At 42.7% G+C, this 20,001-nt stretch overlaps 22 non-coding genes across 22 annotated transcripts; all 22 read right to left on the reverse strand.

Moving 5' to 3' along the window:
* Positions 1-29: 29 nt before the first annotated feature.
* TRNAL-AAG (transfer RNA leucine (anticodon AAG)) lies at positions 30-112 on the reverse strand. The gene has a single exon. It is a non-coding gene; the product is annotated as a tRNA-Leu (tRNA).
* A 187-nt stretch (positions 113-299) lies between these two features.
* TRNAL-CAG (transfer RNA leucine (anticodon CAG)) lies at positions 300-382 on the reverse strand. Its single transcript has one exon. It is a non-coding gene; the product is annotated as a tRNA-Leu (tRNA).
* A 631-nt stretch (positions 383-1,013) lies between these two features.
* Positions 1,014-1,096, reverse strand: TRNAL-UAG (transfer RNA leucine (anticodon UAG)). Its single transcript has one exon. It is a non-coding gene; the product is annotated as a tRNA-Leu (tRNA).
* Positions 1,097-2,398: 1,302 nt separating this feature from the next.
* Positions 2,399-2,481, reverse strand: TRNAL-CAG (transfer RNA leucine (anticodon CAG)). Its single transcript has one exon. It is a non-coding gene; the product is annotated as a tRNA-Leu (tRNA).
* Positions 2,482-3,113: 632 nt separating this feature from the next.
* Positions 3,114-3,196, reverse strand: TRNAL-UAG (transfer RNA leucine (anticodon UAG)). The gene has a single exon. It is a non-coding gene; the product is annotated as a tRNA-Leu (tRNA).
* A 1,297-nt stretch (positions 3,197-4,493) lies between these two features.
* Positions 4,494-4,576, reverse strand: TRNAL-CAG (transfer RNA leucine (anticodon CAG)). The gene has a single exon. It is a non-coding gene; the product is annotated as a tRNA-Leu (tRNA).
* A 632-nt stretch (positions 4,577-5,208) lies between these two features.
* Positions 5,209-5,291, reverse strand: TRNAL-UAG (transfer RNA leucine (anticodon UAG)). The gene has a single exon. It is a non-coding gene; the product is annotated as a tRNA-Leu (tRNA).
* A 1,025-nt stretch (positions 5,292-6,316) lies between these two features.
* On the reverse strand, positions 6,317-6,399 carry TRNAL-AAG (transfer RNA leucine (anticodon AAG)). Its single transcript has one exon. It is a non-coding gene; the product is annotated as a tRNA-Leu (tRNA).
* Positions 6,400-6,588: 189 nt separating this feature from the next.
* TRNAL-GAG (transfer RNA leucine (anticodon GAG)) lies at positions 6,589-6,671 on the reverse strand. Its single transcript has one exon. It is a non-coding gene; the product is annotated as a tRNA-Leu (tRNA).
* Positions 6,672-7,303: 632 nt separating this feature from the next.
* Positions 7,304-7,386, reverse strand: TRNAL-UAG (transfer RNA leucine (anticodon UAG)). The gene has a single exon. It is a non-coding gene; the product is annotated as a tRNA-Leu (tRNA).
* A 1,297-nt stretch (positions 7,387-8,683) lies between these two features.
* TRNAL-CAG (transfer RNA leucine (anticodon CAG)) lies at positions 8,684-8,766 on the reverse strand. Its single transcript has one exon. It is a non-coding gene; the product is annotated as a tRNA-Leu (tRNA).
* A 632-nt stretch (positions 8,767-9,398) lies between these two features.
* On the reverse strand, positions 9,399-9,481 carry TRNAL-UAG (transfer RNA leucine (anticodon UAG)). The gene has a single exon. It is a non-coding gene; the product is annotated as a tRNA-Leu (tRNA).
* A 1,025-nt stretch (positions 9,482-10,506) lies between these two features.
* Positions 10,507-10,589, reverse strand: TRNAL-AAG (transfer RNA leucine (anticodon AAG)). The gene has a single exon. It is a non-coding gene; the product is annotated as a tRNA-Leu (tRNA).
* Positions 10,590-10,778: 189 nt separating this feature from the next.
* Positions 10,779-10,861, reverse strand: TRNAL-GAG (transfer RNA leucine (anticodon GAG)). Its single transcript has one exon. It is a non-coding gene; the product is annotated as a tRNA-Leu (tRNA).
* Positions 10,862-11,493: 632 nt separating this feature from the next.
* Positions 11,494-11,576, reverse strand: TRNAL-UAG (transfer RNA leucine (anticodon UAG)). Its single transcript has one exon. It is a non-coding gene; the product is annotated as a tRNA-Leu (tRNA).
* A 1,741-nt stretch (positions 11,577-13,317) lies between these two features.
* TRNAL-UAG (transfer RNA leucine (anticodon UAG)) lies at positions 13,318-13,400 on the reverse strand. The gene has a single exon. It is a non-coding gene; the product is annotated as a tRNA-Leu (tRNA).
* A 1,026-nt stretch (positions 13,401-14,426) lies between these two features.
* TRNAL-AAG (transfer RNA leucine (anticodon AAG)) lies at positions 14,427-14,509 on the reverse strand. The gene has a single exon. It is a non-coding gene; the product is annotated as a tRNA-Leu (tRNA).
* A 188-nt stretch (positions 14,510-14,697) lies between these two features.
* TRNAL-CAG (transfer RNA leucine (anticodon CAG)) lies at positions 14,698-14,780 on the reverse strand. Its single transcript has one exon. It is a non-coding gene; the product is annotated as a tRNA-Leu (tRNA).
* A 1,741-nt stretch (positions 14,781-16,521) lies between these two features.
* On the reverse strand, positions 16,522-16,604 carry TRNAL-AAG (transfer RNA leucine (anticodon AAG)). Its single transcript has one exon. It is a non-coding gene; the product is annotated as a tRNA-Leu (tRNA).
* A 2,014-nt stretch (positions 16,605-18,618) lies between these two features.
* Positions 18,619-18,701, reverse strand: TRNAL-AAG (transfer RNA leucine (anticodon AAG)). The gene has a single exon. It is a non-coding gene; the product is annotated as a tRNA-Leu (tRNA).
* Positions 18,702-18,890: 189 nt separating this feature from the next.
* Positions 18,891-18,973, reverse strand: TRNAL-CAG (transfer RNA leucine (anticodon CAG)). Its single transcript has one exon. It is a non-coding gene; the product is annotated as a tRNA-Leu (tRNA).
* A 632-nt stretch (positions 18,974-19,605) lies between these two features.
* Positions 19,606-19,688, reverse strand: TRNAL-UAG (transfer RNA leucine (anticodon UAG)). Its single transcript has one exon. It is a non-coding gene; the product is annotated as a tRNA-Leu (tRNA).
* Between the last annotated feature and the right edge of the window lie 313 nt (positions 19,689-20,001).

The raw sequence follows: 20,001 nt of genomic DNA on the forward strand, positions 1-20,001 counted from the left end.
AACGCAGAGACAAAATGGACTTTAAGTTATGTCAGAAGTGGGATTCGAACCCACGCCTCCAGTAGAGACTGCGGCCTTAACGCAGCGCCTTAGACCACTCAGCCATCCTGACCACATGTTGCTTGTTCATCTACATAGTGAGAAAGATAGTGTGAACAAAAAAAACACACATCTTAGGCCATGAGTGGCTATAGCAAGAAAAAAACTCACTGCACTTTTCCAAAAAGACAACCATATAAGCCCATGTGGGAAATGATCTGATTTTCTCCCTCAAGAAAAAAGAAGATTAAACACAGGTTTGTCAGAAGTGGGATTTGAACCCACGCCTCCAGAAGAGACTGCGACCTGAACACAGCGCCTTGGACCACTTGGCCATCCTGACTTGCAATTGCAGCACCTTCCACAAGCCAGACAGCCATGCAAGTGGGGCACCGAAAAGGCATGCCCTCAATTTATTTATCCCATTATAAGCATTTCCAACAGATCTTTGAACAATCCATACAGAGCAGTACCTATGAAGAACTCTTTAGACCTTTAATGAGTACAAAGAGAAAGGGCTATTCACCAGCCACTTGAACGGCCCAAAGCTGCTTTGAAATTGAGTCAATAGCCACATCTTGGCTGACTAAAGCAAATTCAACAAGGGATCTCAATGTCACAACATAGGGTGGAATTCGCAAATCTAAGCAGCCCCTGATCACTGCCCTGAGGAAATTGCTGTAAGTGTGCTGGAGTCCAGCTGTCTACCAGGTGCTTGGCATTCTTCCAAATTTGTATGGCCTGTCTGGCCAGGGAATACAAGAGAATGACTCTTCTAGATGAGCTCTTACATGGGTCATAAGCTCATTTGGTAAGGATTGCACTTTATCAGCAAGACTTTGTACAACAGAAATATATGAGAAACCCAATCTCTTTGACTAGAGGAGGACAGAATAACGTCCCAGGTGAAGACGAACAGAAGCAACTTCCATCAGATGTTATCCTGATGAAGAAGATTATATCTCCAAAAGTCATTTCAGAAGTGGGATTCAAACCCACGCCTCCAGAGGAGACTGCGGCCTAAGCACAGCGCCTTAGACCACTCGGCCATCCTGACAGTGAAGAGTCCTAAGAAATGTATAAAAGTCACTCTGAAATTTCTGCGTCCATGCAAGCTTGAAATAATTTCAACCTTCAAACACAAGGTGCAACTTTTTGCACAGGACAATAAACACAGAAGATCACATATGAAAGCATTTCATTTCACAGGTGTACTGTTTTTATGCTTTTAGAATAACTTATACCTCTCACCAGCTATTTAGGGTTCTGTATCCTACTCACAAAATTATTTTGCCTGCGACCTCTCTCTTTATACACAAACAACTACTGCTCAGGAAGTAGGAAGGCAGAAGGTGGGGCAGTTTATGCAAATTTATGCTGTCAATGTGCCTTGCAGATTCATGCAGAATTTCTAGATCCTTGCTGGAAACAAGAGAGCAGGCCTTGTTTCAGATCACCTGTCCCTAGCAAGGAACGTCTGAGCACATCCATTCTTTTGCTCTCTAGCCCCTGGCTTGGGACTCACCCTCACTGGCTGAGGAGTGAAGTTCTGCATACCAACGTTGCATAGAAGGTATGTTTGTGATTGGTTTGAGATGGGTGGGAGGTCAAGAGCAGGAAAAAAAAAACAAGTCACCTTCACTTCTAGTCTCCTCTTCTATGCCTACCTGCCGTTCACTCACTCTGTCTTTGTTTCATTCTCTCCTTCCTCAACACCCCATCTCACTCACTGGCTCTATCATTTGTGCTCTTTCCCCTTGCTCTTCATTTCATAGTGGAAACATCTCTTGAATGGATCATTAGAAAATGAGGTTACATAAAATTAAAAATCTACTTATTGGAAACCAAAAATATCACAAGACTGAATGTAAGCCATTTCTTCAATAAAAGGGATTTTTTAGGCACCCCCCAAAAAACACATAAAACACCACTAGTGCTAGAAGAATATTATACGAGCTTGAAGACAGAATTGGGCAAATTCATTTGCAGTTGAAACTGAAGTTTGGTACTTATTCAGATATTATATGCACTGCCAATTTTTAGCTGAGATTCTGAAGGAACGCAGAGAGAAAATGGACTTAAAGTTTTGTCCGAAGTGGGATTCGAACCCACGCCTCCAGGAGAGACTGCGGCCTTAATGCAGCGCCTTAGACCACTCGGCCATCCTAACCACATACTGCGTGTTCATCTACATAGTGAGAAAGATAGTGTGAACAAAAAAAACACACATCTTAGGCCATGAGTGGCTATAGCAAGAAAAAAACTCACTGCACTTTTCCAAAAAGACAACCATATAAGCCCATGTGAGGGAAATGATCTGATTTTCTCACTCAAGAAAAAAGAAGATTAAACACAGGTTTGTCAGAAGTGGGATTTGAACCCACGCCTCCAGAAGAGACTGCGACCTGAACGCAGCGCCTTAGACCACTCGGCCATCCTGACTTGCATTTGCAGCACCTTCCACAAGCCAGACAGCCATGCAAGTGGGGTACCGAAAAGGCATGCCCTCAATTTATTAATCCCATTATAAGCATTTCCAACAGATCTTTGAACAATCCATACAGAGCAGTACCTATGAAGAACTCTTTAGACCTTTAATGAGTACAAAGAGAAAGTGCTATTCACCAGCCACTTGAACGGCCCAAAGCTGCTTTGAAATTGAGTCAATAGCCACATCTTGGCTGACTAAAGCAAATTCAACAAGGGATCTCAATGTCACAACATAGGGTGGAATTCGCAAATCTAAGCAGCCCCTGATCACTGCCCTGAGGAAATTGCTGTAAGTGTGCTGGAGTCCAGCTGTCTACCAGGTGCTTGGCATTCTTCCAAATTTGTATGGCCTGTCTGGCCAGGGAATACAAGAGAATGACTCTCCTAGATGAGCTCTTACATGGGTCATAAGCTCATTTGGTAAGGATTGCACTTTATCAGCAAGACTTTGTACAACAGAAATATATGAGAAACCCAAGCTCTCTTGACTAGACGAGGACAGAATAACGTCCCAGGTGAAGACGAACAGAAGCAACTTCCATCAGATGTTATCCTGATGAAGAAGATTATATCTCCAAAAGTCATTTCAGAAGTGGGATTCGAACCCACGCCTCCAGAGGAGACTGCAGCCTAAACACAGCGCCTTAGACCACTCGGCCATCCTGACAGTGAAGAGTCCTAAGAAATGCATAAAAGTCACTCAGAAATTTCTGCGTCCATGCAAGCTTGAAATAATTTCAACCTTCAAACACAAGGTGCAACTTTTTGCACAGGACAATAAACACAGAAGATCACATATGAAAGCATTTAATTTCTCAGGTGTACTGTTTTTATGCTTTTAGAATAACTTATACCTCTCACCAGCTATTTAGGGTTCTGTATCCTACTCACAAAATTATCTTGCCTGCGACCTCTATCTTTATACACAAACAACTACTGCTCAGGAAGTAGGAAGGCAGAAGGTGGGGCAGTTTATGCAAATTTATGCTGTCAATGTGCCTTGCAGATTCATGCAAAATTTCTAGATCCTTGCTGGAAATAGGAGAGCAGGCCTTGTTTCAGATCAACTGTCCCTAGCAAGGAACGTCTGAGCACATCCATTCTTTTGCTCTCTAGCCCCTGGCTTGGGACTCACCCTCACTGGCTGAGGAGTGAAGTTCTGCATACCAACGTTGCATAGAAGGTATGTTTGTGATTGGTTTAAGATGGGTGGGAGGTCAAGAGCAGGGAAAAGCAAGTCACCTTCACTTCTAGTCTCCTCTTCTATGCCTACCTGCCGTTCACACACTCTGTCTTTGTTTCATTCTCTCCTTCCTCAACACCCCATCTCACTCACTGGCTCTATCATTTGTACTCTTTCCCCTTGCTCTTCATTTCATAGTGGAAACATCTCTTGAATGGATCATTAGAAAATGAGGTTACATAAAATTAAAAATCTACTTATTGGAAACCAAAAATATCACAAGACTGAATGTAAGCCATTTCTTCAATAAAAGGGATTTTTTAGGCACCCCCAAAAAACACATAAAACACCACTAGTGCTAGAAGAATATTATACGAGCTTGAAGACAGAATTGGGCAAATTCATTTGCAGTTGAAACTGAAGTTTGGTACTTATTCAGATATTATATGCACTGCCAATTTTTAGCTGAGATTCTGAAGGAACGCAGAGACAAAATGGACTTAAAGTTTTGTCAGAAGTGGGATTCGAACCCAAGCCTCCAAGAGAGACTGCGGCCTTAACGCAGCGCCTTAGACCACACGGCCATCCTGCCCACATGTTGCTTGTCCATCTACATAGTGAGAAAGATGGTGTGAACAAAAAAAACACACATCTTATGCCATAAGTGGCTATAGCAAGAAAAAAACTCACTGCACTTTTCCAAAAAGACAACCATATAAGCCCATGTGAGGGAAATGATCTGATTTTCTCCCTCAAGAAAAAAGAAGATTAAACACAGGTTTGTCAGAAGTGGGATTTGAACCCACGCCTCCAGAAGAGACTGCGACCTGAACGCAGCGCCTTAGACCACTCGGCCATCCTGACTTGCATTTGCAGCACCTTCCACAAGCCAGACAGCCATGCAAGTTTGGTACCGAAAAGGCATGCCCTCAATTTATTTATCCCATTATAAGCATTTCCAACAGATCTTTGAACAATCCATACAGAGCAGTACCTATGAAGAACTCTTTAGACCTTTAAAGCGTACAAAGAGAAAGTGCTATTCACCAGCCACTTGAACGGCCCAAAGCTGCTTTGAAATTGAGTCAATAGCCACATCTTGGCTGACTAAAGCAAATTCAACAAGGGATCTCAATGTCACAACATAGGGTGGAATTCGCAAATCTAAGCAGCCCCTGATCACTGCCCTGAGGAAATTGCTGAAAGTGTTCTGGAGTCCAGCTGTCTACCAGGTGCTTGGCATTCTTCCAAATTTGTATGGCCTGTCTGGCCAGGGAATACAAGAGAATGACTCTTCTAGATGAGCTCTTACATGGGTCATAAGCTCATTTGGTAAGGATTGCACTTTATCAGCAAGACTTTGTACAACAGAAATATATGAGAAACCCAAGCTCTCTTGACTAGACGAGGACAGAATAACGTCCCAGGTGAAGATGAACAGAAGCAACTTCCATCAGATGTTATCCTGATGAAGAAGATTATATCTCCAAAAGTCATTTCAGAAGTGGGATTCGAACCCACATCTCCAGAGGAGACTGCGGCCTAAACACAGCGCCTTAGACCACTCGGCCATCCTGACAGTGAAGAGTCCTAAGAAATGTATAAAAGTCACTCAGAAATTTCTGCGTCCATGCAAGCTTGAAATAATTTCAACCTTCAAACACAAGGTTCAACTTTTTGCACAGGACAATAAACACAGAAGATCACATATGAAAGCATTTCATTTCACAGGTGTACTGTTTTTATGCTTTTAGAATAACTTATACCTCTCACCAGCTATTTAGGGTTCTGTATCCTACTCACAAAATTATCTTGCCTGCGACCTCTCTCTTTATACACAAACAACTACTGCTCAGGAAGTAGGAAGGCAGAAGGTGGGGCAGTTTATGCAAATTTATGCTGTCAATGTGCCTTGCAGATTCATGCAGAATTTCTAGATCCTTGCTGGAAACAAGAGAGCAGGCCTTGTTTCAGATCAACTGTCCCTAGCAAGGAACGTCTGAGCACATCCATTCTTTTGCTCTCTAGCCCCTGGCTTGGGACTCACCCTCACTGGCTGAGGAGTGAAGTTCTGCATACCAACGTTGCATAGAAGGTATGTTTGTGATTGGTTTGAGATGGGTGGGAGGTCAAGAGCAGGGAAAAGCAAGTCACCTTCACTTCTAGACTCCTCTTCTATGCCTACCTGCCGTTCACTCACTCTGTCTTTGTTTCATTCTCTCCTTCCTCAACACCCCATCTCACTCACTGGCTCTATCATTTGAGCTCTTTCCCCTTGCTCTTCATTTCATAGTGGAAACATCTCTTGAATGGATCATTAGAAAATGAGGTTACATAAAATTAAAAATCTACTTATTGGAAACCAAAAATATCACAAGACTGAATGTAAGCCATTTCTTCAATAAAAGGGATTTTTTAGGCACCCCCAAAAAACACATAAAACACCACTAGTGCTAGAAGAATATTATACAAGCTTGAAGACAGAATTGGGCAAATTCATTTGCAGTTGAAACTGAAGTTTGGTACTTATTCAGATATTATATGCACTGCCAATTTTTAGCTGAGATTCTGAAGGAACGCAGAGACAAAATGGACTTAAAGTTTTGTCAGAAGTGGGATTCGAACCCACGCCTCCAGGAGAGACTGCGGCCTTAACGCAGCGCCTTAGACCACTCGGCCATCCTGACCACATGTTGCTTCTTCATCTACATAGTGAGAAAGATAGTGTGAACAAAAAAAACACACATCTTAGACCATGAGTGGCTATAGCAAGAAAAAAACTCACTGCACTTTTCCAAAAAGACAACCATATAAGCCCATGTGAGGGAAATGATCTGATTTTCTCCCTCAAGAAAAAAGAAGATTAAACACAGGTTTGTCAGAAGTGGGATTTGAACCCACGCCTCCAGAAGAGACTGCGACCTCAACGCAGCGCCGTAGACCACTCCGCCATCCTGACTTGCATTTGCAGCACCTTCCACAAGCCAGACAGCCATGCAAGTGGGGTACCGAAAAGGCATGCCCTAAATTTATTTATCCCATTATAAGCATTTCCAACAGATCTTTGAACAATCCATACAGAGCAGTACCTATGAAGAACTCTTTAGACCTTTAATGAGTACAAAGAGAAAGTGCTATTCACCAGCCACTTGAACGGCCCAAAGCTGTTTTGAAATTGAGTCAATAGCCACATCTTGGCTGACTAAAGCAAATTCAACAAGGGATCTCAATGTCACAACATAGGGTGGAATTCGCAAATCTAAGCAGCCCCTGATCACTGCCCTGAGGAAATTGCTGTAAGTGTTCTGGAGTCCAGCTGTCTACCAGGTGCTTGGCATTCTTCCAAATTTGTATGGCCTGTCTGGCCAGGGAATACAAGAGAATGACTCTTCTAGATGAGCTCTTACATGGGTCATAAGCTCATTTGGTAAGGATTGCACTTTATCAGCAAGACTTTGTACAACAGAAATATATGAGAAACCCAAGCTCTCTTGACTAGACGAGGACAGAATAACGTCCCAGGTGAAGACGAACAGAAGCAACTTCCATCAGATGTTATCCTGATGAAGAAGATTATATCTCCAAAAGTCATTTCAGAAGTGGGATTCGAACCCACGCCTCCAGAGGAGACTGCGGCCTAAACACAGCACCTTAGACCACTCGGCCATCCTGACAGTGAAGAGTCCTAAGAAATGTATAAAAGTCACTCAGAAATTTCTGCGTCCATGCAACCTTGAAATAATTTCAACCTTCAAACACAAGGTGCAACTTTTTGCACAGGACAATAAACACAGAAGATCACATATGAAAGCATTTCATTTCACAGGTGTACTGTTTTTATGCTTTTAGAATAACTTATACCTCTCACCAGCTATTTAGGGTTCTGTATCCTACTCACAAAATTACCTTGCCTGCGACCTTTCTCTCTATACACAAACAACTATTGCTCAGGAAGTAGGAAGGCAGAAGGTGGGGCAGTTTATGCAAATTCATGCTGTCAATGTGCCTTGCACATTCATGCAGAATTTCTAGATCCTTGCTGGAAACAAGAGAGCAGGCCTTGCTTCAGATCAACTGTCCCTAGCAAGGAACGTCTGAGCACATCCATTCTTTTGCTCTCTAGCCCCTGGCTTGGGACTCACCCTCACTGGCTGAGGAGTGAAGTTCTGCATACCAACGTTGCATAGAAGGTATGTTTGTGATTGGTTTGAGATGGGTGGGAGGTCAAGAGCAGGGAAAAGCAAGTCACTTTCACTTCTAGTCTCCTCTTCTATGCCTACCTGCCGTTCACTCACTCTGTCTTTGTTTCATTCTCTCCTTCCTCAACACCCCATCTCACTCACTGGCTCTATCATTTGTGCTCTTTCCCCTTGCTCTTCATTTCATAGTGGAAACATCTCTTGAATGGATCATTAGAAAATGAGGTTACATAAAATTAAAAATCTACTTATTGGAAACCAAAAATATCACAAGACTGAATGTAAGCCATTTCTTCAATAAAAGGGATTTTTTAGGCACCCCCAAAAAACACATAAAACACCACTAGTGCTAGAAGAATATTATAAGAGCTTGAAGACAGAATTGGGCAAATTCATTTGCAGTTGAAACTGAAGTTTGGTACTTATTCAGATATTATATGCACTGCCAATTTTTAGCTGAGATTCTGAAGGAACGCAGAGACAAAATGGACTTAAAGTTTTGTCAGAAGTGGGATTCGAACCCAAGCCTCCAAGAGAGACTGCGGCCTTAACGCAGCGCCTTAGACCACACGGCCATCCTGCCCACATGTTGCTTGTCCATCTACATAGTGAGAAAGATGGTGTGAACAAAAAAAACACACATCTTATGCCATAAGTGGCTATAGCAAGAAAAAAACTCACTGCACTTTTCCAAAAAGACAACCATATAAGCCCATGTGAGGGAAATGATCTGATTTTCTCCCTCAAGAAAAAAGAAGATTAAACACAGGTTTGTCAGAAGTGGGATTTGAACCCACGCCTCCAGAAGAGACTGCGACCTGAACGCAGCGCCTTAGACCACTCGGCCATCCTGACTTGCATTTGCAGCACCTTCCACAAGCCAGACAGCCATGCAAGTTTGGTACCGAAAAGGCATGCCCTCAATTTATTTATCCCATTATAAGCATTTCCAACAGATCTTTGAACAATCCATACAGAGCAGTACCTATGAAGAACTCTTTAGACCTTTAAAGCGTACAAAGAGAAAGTGCTATTCACCAGCCACTTGAACGGCCCAAAGCTGCTTTGAAATTGAGTCAATAGCCACATCTTGGCTGACTAAAGCAAATTCAACAAGGGATCTCAATGTCACAACATAGGGTGGAATTCGCAAATCTAAGCAGCCCCTGATCACTGCCCTGAGGAAATTGCTGAAAGTGTTCTGGAGTCCAGCTGTCTACCAGGTGCTTGGCATTCTTCCAAATTTGTATGGCCTGTCTGGCCAGGGAATACAAGAGAATGACTCTTCTAGATGAGCTCTTACATGGGTCATAAGCTCATTTGGTAAGGATTGCACTTTATCAGCAAGACTTTGTACAACAGAAATATATGAGAAACCCAAGCTCTCTTGACTAGACGAGGACAGAATAACGTCCCAGGTGAAGATGAACAGAAGCAACTTCCATCAGATGTTATCCTGATGAAGAAGATTATATCTCCAAAAGTCATTTCAGAAGTGGGATTCGAACCCACATCTCCAGAGGAGACTGCGGCCTAAACACAGCGCCTTAGACCACTCGGCCATCCTGACAGTGAAGAGTCCTAAGAAATGTATAAAAGTCACTCAGAAATTTCTGCGTCCATGCAAGCTTGAAATAATTTCAACCTTCAAACACAAGGTTCAACTTTTTGCACAGGACAATAAACACAGAAGATCACATATGAAAGCATTTCATTTCACAGGTGTACTGTTTTTATGCTTTTAGAATAACTTATACCTCTCACCAGCTATTTAGGGTTCTGTATCCTACTCACAAAATTATCTTGCCTGCGACCTCTCTCTTTATACACAAACAACTACTGCTCAGGAAGTAGGAAGGCAGAAGGTGGGGCAGTTTATGCAAATTTATGCTGTCAATGTGCCTTGCAGATTCATGCAGAATTTCTAGATCCTTGCTGGAAACAAGAGAGCAGGCCTTGTTTCAGATCAACTGTCCCTAGCAAGGAACGTCTGAGCACATCCATTCTTTTGCTCTCTAGCCCCTGGCTTGGGACTCACCCTCACTGGCTGAGGAGTGAAGTTCTGCATACCAACGTTGCATAGAAGGTATGTTTGTGATTGGTTTGAGATGGGTGGGAGGTCAAGAGCAGGGAAAAGCAAGTCACCTTCACTTCTAGACTCCTCTTCTATGCCTACCTGCCGTTCACTCACTCTGTCTTTGTTTCATTCTCTCCTTCCTCAACACCCCATCTCACTCACTGGCTCTATCATTTGAGCTCTTTCCCCTTGCTCTTCATTTCATAGTGGAAACATCTCTTGAATGGATCATTAGAAAATGAGGTTACATAAAATTAAAAATCTACTTATTGGAAACCAAAAATATCACAAGACTGAATGTAAGCCATTTCTTCAATAAAAGGGATTTTTTAGGCACCCCCAAAAAACACATAAAACACCACTAGTGCTAGAAGAATATTATACGAGCTTGAAGACAGAATTGGGCAAATTCATTTGCAGTTGAAACTGAAGTTTGGTACTTATTCAGATATTATATGCACTGCCAATTTTTAGCTGAGATTCTGAAGGAACGCAGAGACAAAATGGACTTAAAGTTTTGTCAGAAGTGGGATTCGAACCCACGCCTCCAGGAGAGACTGCGGCCTTAACGCAGCACCTTAGACCACTCGGCCATCCTGACCACATGTTGCTTCTTCATCTACATAGTGAGAAAGATAGTGTGAACAAAAAAAACACACATCTTAGACCATGAGTGGCTATAGCAAGAAAAAAACTCACTGCACTTTTCCAAAAAGACAACCATATAAGCCCATGTGAGGGAAATGATCTGATTTTCTCCCTCAAGAAAAAAGAAGATTAAACACAGGTTTGTCAGAAGTGGGATTTGAACCCACGCCTCCAGAAGAGACTGCGACCTCAACGCAGCGCCGTAGACCACTCCGCCATCCTGACTTGCATTTGCAGCACCTTCCACAAGCCAGACAGCCATGCAAGTGGGGTACCGAAAAGGCATGCCCTAAATTTATTTATCCCATTATAAGCATTTCCAACAGATCTTTGAACAATCCATACAGAGCAGTACCTATGAAGAACTCTTTAGACCTTTAATGAGTACAAAGAGAAAGTGCTATTCACCAGCCACTTGAACGGCCCAAAGCTGTTTTGAAATTGAGTCAATAGCCACATCTTGGCTGACTAAAGCAAATTCAACAAGGGATCTCAATGTCACAACATAGGGTGGAATTCGCAAATCTAAGCAGCCCCTGATCACTGCCCTGAGGAAATTGCTGTAAGTGTTCTGGAGTCCAGCTGTCTACCAGGTGCTTGGCATTCTTCCAAATTTGTATGGCCTGTCTGGCCAGGGAATACAAGAGAATGACTCTTCTAGATGAGCTCTTACATGGGTCATAAGCTCATTTGGTAAGGATTGCACTTTATCAGCAAGACTTTGTACAACAGAAATATATGAGAAACCCAAGCTCTCTTGACTAGACGAGGACAGAATAACGTCCCAGGTGAAGACGAACAGAAGCAACTTCCATCAGATGTTATCCTGATGAAGAAGATTATATCTCCAAAAGTCATTTCAGAAGTGGGATTCGAACCCACGCCTCCAGAGGAGACTGCGGCCTAAACACAGCACCTTAGACCACTCGGCCATCCTGACAGTGAAGAGTCCTAAGAAATGTATAAAAGTCACTCAGAAATTTCTGCGTCCATGCAACCTTGAAATAATTTCAACCTTCAAACACAAGGTGCAACTTTTTGCACAGGACAATAAACACAGAAGATCACATATGAAAGCATTTCATTTCACAGGTGTACTGTTTTTATGCTTTTAGAATAACTTATACCTCTCACCAGCTATTTAGGGTTCTGTATCCTACTCACAAAATTACCTTGCCTGCGACCTTTCTCTCTATACACAAACAACTATTGCTCAGGAAGTAGGAAGGCAGAAGGTGGGGCAGTTTATGCAAATTCATGCTGTCAATGTGCCTTGCACATTCATGCAGAATTTCTAGATCCTTGCTGGAAACAAGAGAGCAGGCCTTGCTTCAGATCAACTGTCCCTAGCAAGGAACGTCTGAGCACATCCATTCTTTTGCTCTCTAGCCCCTGGCTTGGGACTCACCCTCACTGGCTGAGGAGTGAAGTTCTGCATACCAACGTTGCATAGAAGGTATGTTTGTGATTGGTTTGAGATGGGTGGGAGGTCAAGAGCAGGGAAAAGCAAGTCACTTTCACTTCTAGTCTCCTCTTCTATGCCTACCTGCCGTTCACTCACTCTGTCTTTGTTTCATTCTCTCCTTCCTCAACACCCCATCTCACTCACTCGCTCTATCATTTGTGCTCTTTCCCCTTGCTCTTCATTTCATAGTGGAAACATCTCTTGAGTGGATCATTAGAAAATGAGGTTACATAAAATTAAAAATCTACTTATTGGAAACCAAAAATATCACAAGACTGAATGTAAGCCATTTCTTCAATAAAAGGGATTTTTTAGGCACCCCCCAAAAAACACATAAAACACCACTAGTGCTAGAAGAATATTATACGAGCTTGAAGACAGAATTGGGCAAATTCATTTGCAGTTGAAACTGAAGTTTGGTACTTATTCAGATATTATATGCACTGCCAATTTTTAGCTGAGATTCTGAAGGAACGCAGAGACAAAATGGACTTAAAGTTTTTTCAGAAGTGGGATTCGAACCCACGCCTCCAGGAGAGACTGCGACCTGAACGCAGCGCCTTAGACCACTCGGCCATCCTGACTTGCATTTGCAGCACCTTCCACAAGCCAGACAGCCATGCAAGTGGGGTGCCGAAAAGGCATGCCCTAAATTTATTTATCCCATTATAAGCATTTCCAACAGATCTTTGAACAATCCATACAGAGCAGTACCTATGAAGAACTCTTTAGACCTTTAATGAGTACAAAGAGAAAGTGCTATTCACCAGCCACTTGAACGGCCCAAAGCTGTTTTGAAATTGAGTCAATAGCCACATCTTGGCTGACTAAAGCAAATTCAACAAGGGATCTCAATGTCACAACATAGGGTGGAATTCGCAAATCTAAGCAGCCCCTGATCACTGCCCTGAGGAAATTGCTGTAAGTGTTCTGGAGTCCAGCTGTCTACCAGGTGCTTGGCATTCTTCCAAATTTGTATGGCCTGTCTGGCCAGGGAATACAAGAGAATGACTCTTCTAGATGAGCTCTTACATGGGTCATAAGCTCATTTGGTAAGGATTGCACTTTATCAGCAAGACTTTGTACAACAGAAATATATGAGAAACCCAAGCTCTCTTGACTAGACGAGGACAGAATAACGTCCCAGGTGAAGACGAACAGAAGCAACTTCCATCAGATGTTATCCTGATGAAGAAGATTATATCTCCAAAAGTCATTTCAGAAGTGGGATTCGAACCCACGCCTCCAGAGGAGACTGCGGCCTAAACACAGCACCTTAGACCACTCGGCCATCCTGACAGTGAAGAGTCCTAAGAAATGTATAAAAGTCACTCAGAAATTTCTGCGTCCATGCAACCTTGAAATAATTTCAACCTTCAAACACAAGGTGCAACTTTTTGCACAGGACAATAAACACAGAAGATCACATATGAAAGCATTTCATTTCACAGGTGTACTGTTTTTATGCTTTTAGAATAACTTATACCTCTCACCAGCTATTTAGGGTTCTGTATCCTACTCACAAAATTACCTTGCCTGCGACCTTTCTCTCTATACACAAACAACTACTGCTCAGGAAGTAGGAAGGCAGAAGGTGGGGCAGTTTATGCAAATTCATGCTGTCAATGTGCCTTGCACATTCATGCAGAATTTCTAGATCCTTGCTGGAAACAAGAGAGCAGGCCTTGCTTCAGATCAACTGTCCCTAGCAAGGAACGTCTGAGCACATCCATTCTTTTGCTCTCTAGCCCCTGGCTTGGGACTCATCCTCACTGGCTGAGGAGTGAAGTTCTGCATACCAACGTTGCATAGAAGGTATGTTTGTGATTGGTTTGAGATGGGTGGGAGGTCAAGAGCAGGGAAAAGCAAGTCACTTTCACTTCTAGTCTCCTCTTCTATGCCTACCTGCCGTTCACTCACTCTGTCTTTGTTTCATTCTCTCCTTCCTCAACACCCCATCTCACTCACTCGCTCTATCATTTGTGCTCTTTCCCCTTGCTCTTCATTTCATAGTGGAAACATCTCTTGAATGGATCATTAGAAAATGAGGTTACATAAAATTAAAAATCTACTTATTGGAAACCAAAAATATCACAAGACTGAATGTAAGCCATTTCTTCAATAAAAGGGATTTTTTAGGCACCCCCCAAAAAACACATAAAACACCACTAGTGCTAGAAGAATATTATACGAGCTTGAAGACAGAATTGGGCAAATTCATTTGCAGTTGAAACTGAAGTTTGGTACTTATTCAGATATTATATGCACTGCCAATTTTTAGCTGAGATTCTGAAGGAACGCAGAGACAAAATGGACTTAAAGTTTTGTCAGAAGTGGGATTCGAACCCACGCCTCCAGGAGAGACTGCTGCCTTAACGCAGCGCCTTAGACCACTCGGCCATCCTGACCACATGTTGCTTGTTCATCTACACAGTGAGAAAGATAGTGTGAACAAAAAAACACACATCTTAGGCCATTAGTGACTATAGTAAGAAAAAAACTCACTGCACTTTTCCAAAAAGACAACCATATAAGCCCATGTGAGGGAAATGATCTGATTTTCTCCCTCCAGAAAAAAGAAGATTAAAGACAGGTTTGTCAGAAGTGGGATTTGAACCCACGCCTCCAGAAGAGACTGCGACCTGAACGCAGCGCCTTAGACCACTCGGCCATCCTGACTTGCATTTGCAGCACCTTCCACAAGCCAGACAGCCATGCAAGTGGGGTGCCGAAAAGGCATGCCCTAAATTTATTTATCCCATTATAAGCATTTCCAACAGATCTTTGAACAATCCATACAGAGCAGTACCTATGAAGAACTCTTTAGACCTTTAATGAGTACAAAGAGAAAGTGCTATTCACCAGCCACTTGAACGGCCCAAAGCTGCTTTGAAATTGAGTCAATAGCCACATCTTGGCTGACTAAAGCAAATTCAACAAGGGATCTCAATGTCACAACATAGGGTGGAATTCGCAAATCTAAGCAGCCCCTGATCACTGCCCTGAGGAAATTGCTGAAAGTGTTCTGGAGTCCAGCTGTCTACCAGGTGCTTGGCATTCTTCCAAATTTGTATGGCCTGTCTGGCCAGGGAATACAAGAGAATGACTCTTCTAGATGAGCTCTTACATGGGTCATAAGCTCATTTGGTAAGGATTGCACTTTATCAGCAAGACTTTGTACAACAGAAATATATGAGAAACCCAAGCTCTCTTGACTAGACGAGGACAGAATAACGTCCCAGGTGAAGACGAACAGAAGCAACGTCCATCAGATGTTATCCTGATGAAGAAGATTATATCTCCAAAAGTCATTTCAGAAATGGGCTTCGAACCCACGTCTCCAGAGGAGACTGCGGCCTAAACACAGCGCCTTAGACCACTCGGCCATCCTGACAGTGAAGAGTCCTAAGAAATGTATAAAAGTCACTCAGAAATTTCTGCGTCCATGCAAGCTTGAAATAATTTCAACCTTCAAACATAAGGTTCAACTTTTTGCACAGGACAATAAACACAGAAGATCACATATGAAAGCATTTCATTTCACAGGTGTACTGTTTTTATGCTTTTAGAATAACTTATACCTCTCACCAGCTATTTAGGGTTCTGTATCCTACTCACAAAATTACCTTGCCTGCGACCTTTCTCTCTATACACAAACAACTACTGCTCAGGAAGTAGGAAGGCAGAAGGTGGGGCAGTTTATGCAAATTCATGCTGTCAATGTGCCTTGCACATTCATGCAGAATTTCTAGATCCTTGCTGGGAACAAGAGAGCAGGCCTTGTTTCAGATCAACTGTCCCTAGCAAGGAACGTCTCAGCACATCCATTCTTTTGCTCTCTAGCCCCTGGCTTGGGACTCACCCTCACTGGCTGAGGAGTGAAGTTCTGCATACCAACGTTGCATAGAAGGTATGTTTGTGATTGGTTTGAGATGGGTGGGAGGTCAAGAGCAGGGAAAAGCAAGTCACTTTCACTTCTAGTCTCCTCTTCTATGCCTACCTGCCGTTCACTCACTCTGTCTTTGTTTCATTCTCTCCTTCCTCAACACCCCATCTCACTCACTCACTCTATCATTTGTGCTCTTTCCCCTTGCTCTTCATTTCATAGTGGAAACATCTCTTGAATGGATCATTAGAAAATGAGGTTACATAAAATTAAAAATCTACTTATTGGAAACCAAAAATATCACAAGACTGAATGTAAGCCATTTCTTCAATAAAAGGGATTTTTTAGGCACCCCCCAAAAAACACATAAAACACCACTAGTGCTAGAAGAATATTATACGAGCTTGAAGACAGAATTGGGCAAATTCATTTGCAGTTGAAACTGAAGTTTGGTACTTATTCCGATATTATATGCACTGCCAATTTTTAGCTGAGATTCTGAAGGAACGCAGAGACAAAATGGACTTAAAGTTTTGTCAGAAGTGGGATTCGAACCCACGCCTCCTGGAGAGACTGCGTCCTTAACGCAGCGCCTTAGACCACTCGGCCATCCTGACCACATGTTGCTTGTCCATCTACATAGTGAGAAAGATAGTGTGAACAAAAAAAAACACACATCTTAGGCCATAAGTGGCTATAGCAAGAAAAAAACTCACTGCACTTTTCCAAAAAGACAACCATATAAGCCCATGTGAGGGAAATGATCTGATTTTCTCCCTCAAGAAAAAAGAAGATTAAACACAGGTTTGTCAGAAGTGGGATTTGAACCCACGCCTCCAGAAGAGACTGGACCTGAACGCAGCGCCTTAGACCACTCGGCCATCCTGACTTGCATTTGCAGCACCTTACACAAGCCAGACAGCCATGCAAGTTTGGTACCGAAAAGGCATGCCCTCAATTTATTTATCCCATTATAAGCATTTCCAACAGATCTTTGAACAATCCATACAGAGCAGTACCTATGAAGAACTCTTTAGACCTTTAAAGCGTACAAAGAGAAAGTGCTATTCACCAGCCACTTGAACGGCCCAAAGCTACTTTGAAATTGAGTCAACAGCCACATCTTGGCTGACTAAAGCAAATTCAACAAGGGAGCTCAATGTCACAACATAGGGTGGAATACGCAAATCTAAGCAGCCCCTGATCACAGCCCTAAGGACATTGCTGTAAGTGTGCTGGAGTACAGCTGTCTACCAGGTGCTTGGCATTCTTCCAAATTTGCATGGCCTGTCTATCCAGGGAATACAAGAGCATGACTCTTCTAGATGAGCTCTTACATGGGTCCTAAGCTCATTTGGTAAGGATTGCATTTTATCAGCAAGACTTTGTACAACAGAAATATATGAGAAACCCAAGCTCTCTTGACTAGACGAGGACGGAATAACGTCCCAGGTGAAGACGAACAGAAGCAACTTCCATCAGATGTTATCCTGATGAAGAAGATTATATCTCCAAAAGTCATTTCAGAAGTGGGATTCGAACCCACGCCTCCAGAGGAGACTGCGGCCTAAACACTGCGCATTAGACCTCTCGGCCATCCTGACAGTGAAGAGTCCTAAGAAATGTATAAAAGTCACTCAGAAATTTCTGCGTCCATGCAAGCTTGAAATATTTTCAACCTTCAAACACAAGGTGCAACTTTTTGCACAGGACAAAAAACACAGAAGATCACATATGAAAGCATTTCATTTCACAGGTGTACTGTTTTTATGCTTTTAGAATAACTTATACCTCTCACCAGCTATTTAGGGTTCTGTATCCTACTCACAAAATTACCTTGCCTGCGACCTTTCTCTCTATACACAAACAACTACTGCTCAGGAAGTAGGAAGGCAGAAGGTGGGGCAGTTTATGCAAATTTATGCTGTCAATGTGCCTTGCACATTCATGCAGAATTTCTAGATCCTTGCTGGAAACAAGAGAGCAGGCCTTGTTTCAGATCAACTGTCCCTAGCAAGGAACGTCTGAGCACATCCATTCTTTTGCTCTCTAGCCCCTGGCTTGGGACTCACCCTCACTGGCTGAGGAGTGAAGTTCTGCATACCAACGTTGCATAGAAGGTATGTTTGTGATTGGTTTGAGATGGGTGGGAGGTCAAGAGCAGGGAAAAGCAAGTCACTTTCACTTCTAGTCTCCTCTTCTATGCCTACCTGCCGTTCACTCACTCTGTCTTTGTTTCATTCTCTCCTTCCTCAACACCCCATCGCACTCACTCGCTCTATCATTTGTGCTCTTTCCCCTTGCTCTTCATTTCATAGTGGAAACATCTCTTGAATGGATCATTAGAAAATGAGGTTACATAAAATTAAAAATCTACTTATTGGAAACGAAAAATATCACAAGACTGAATGTAAGCCATTTCTTCAACAAAAGGGATTTTTTTCGGCACCCCCCAAAAAACACATAAAACACCACTAGTGCTAGAAGAATATTATAAGAGCTTGAAGACAGAATTGGGCAAATTCATTTGCAGTTGAAACTGAAGTTTGGTACTTATTCAGATATTATATGCACTGCCAATTTTTAGCTGAGATTCTGAAGGAACGCAGAGACAAAATGGACTTAAAGTTTTGTCAGAAGTGGGATTCAAACCCACGCCTCCAGGAGAGACTGCGGCCTTAACGCAGCGCCTTAGACCACTCGGCCATCCTGACCACATGTTGCTTGTCCATCTACATAGTGAGAAAGATAGTGTGAACAAAAAAAACACACATCTTAGGCCATAAGTGGCTATAGCAAGAAAAAAACTCACTGCACTTTTCCAAAAAGACAACCATATAAGACCATGTGAGGGAAATGATCTGATTTTCTCCCTCAAGAAAAAAGAAGATTAAACACAGGTTTGTCAGAAGTGGGATTTGAACCCACGCCTCCAGAAGAGACTGCGACCTGAACGCAGCGCCTTTGACCACTCGGCCATCCTGACTTGCATTTGCAGCACCTTCCACAAGCCAGACAGCCATGCAAGTTTGGTACCGAAAAGGCATGCCCTCAATTTATTTATCCCATTATAAGCATTTCCAACAGATCTTTGAACAATCCAAACAGAGCAGTACCTATGAAGAACTCTTTAGACCTTTAAAGCGTACAAAGAGAAAGTGCTATTCACCAGCCACTTGAACGGCCCAAAGCTGCTTTGAAATTGAGTCAACAGCCACATCTTGGCTGACTAAAGCAAATTCAACAAGGGAGCTCAATGTCACAACATAGGGTGGAATACGCAAATCTAAGCAGCCCCTGATCACAGCCCTGAGGACATTGCTGTAAGTGTGCTGGAGTACAGCTGTCTACCAGGTGCTTGGCATTCTTCCAAATTTGCATGGCCTGTCTGGCCAGGGAATACAAGAGCATGACTCTTCTAGATGAGCTCTTACATGGGTCCTAAGCTCATTTGGTAAGGATTGCACTTTATCAGCAAGACTTTGTACAACAGAAATATATGAGAAACCCAAGCTCTCTTGATTAGACGAGGACGGAATAACGTCCCAGGTGAAGACGAACAGATGCAACTTCTATCAGATGTTATCCTGATGAAGAAGATTATATCTCCAAAAGTCATTTCAGAAGTGGGATTCGAACCCACGCCTCCAGAGGAGACTGCAGCCTAAACACAGCGCCTTAGACCACTCGGCCATCCTGACAGTGAAGAGTCCTAAGAAATGTATAAAAGTCACTCAGAAATTTCTGCGTCCATGCAAGCTTGAAATAATTTCAACCTTCAAACACAAGGTGCAACTTTTTGCACAGGACAATAAACACAGAAGATCACATGTGAAAGCATTTCATTTCACAGGTGTACTGTTTTTATGCTTTTAGAATAACTTATACCTCTCACCAGCTATTTAGGGTTCTGTATCCTACTCACAAAATTATCTTGCCTGCGACCTCTCTCTTTATACACAAACAACTACTGCCCAGGAAGTAGGAAGGCAGAAGGTGGGGCAGTTTATGCAA

This window comes from Lissotriton helveticus, chromosome 8, assembly GCF_964261635.1.
Source record: "Lissotriton helveticus chromosome 8, aLisHel1.1, whole genome shotgun sequence".
NCBI classification, from domain to species: Eukaryota; Metazoa; Chordata; class Amphibia; order Caudata; family Salamandridae; genus Lissotriton; species Lissotriton helveticus.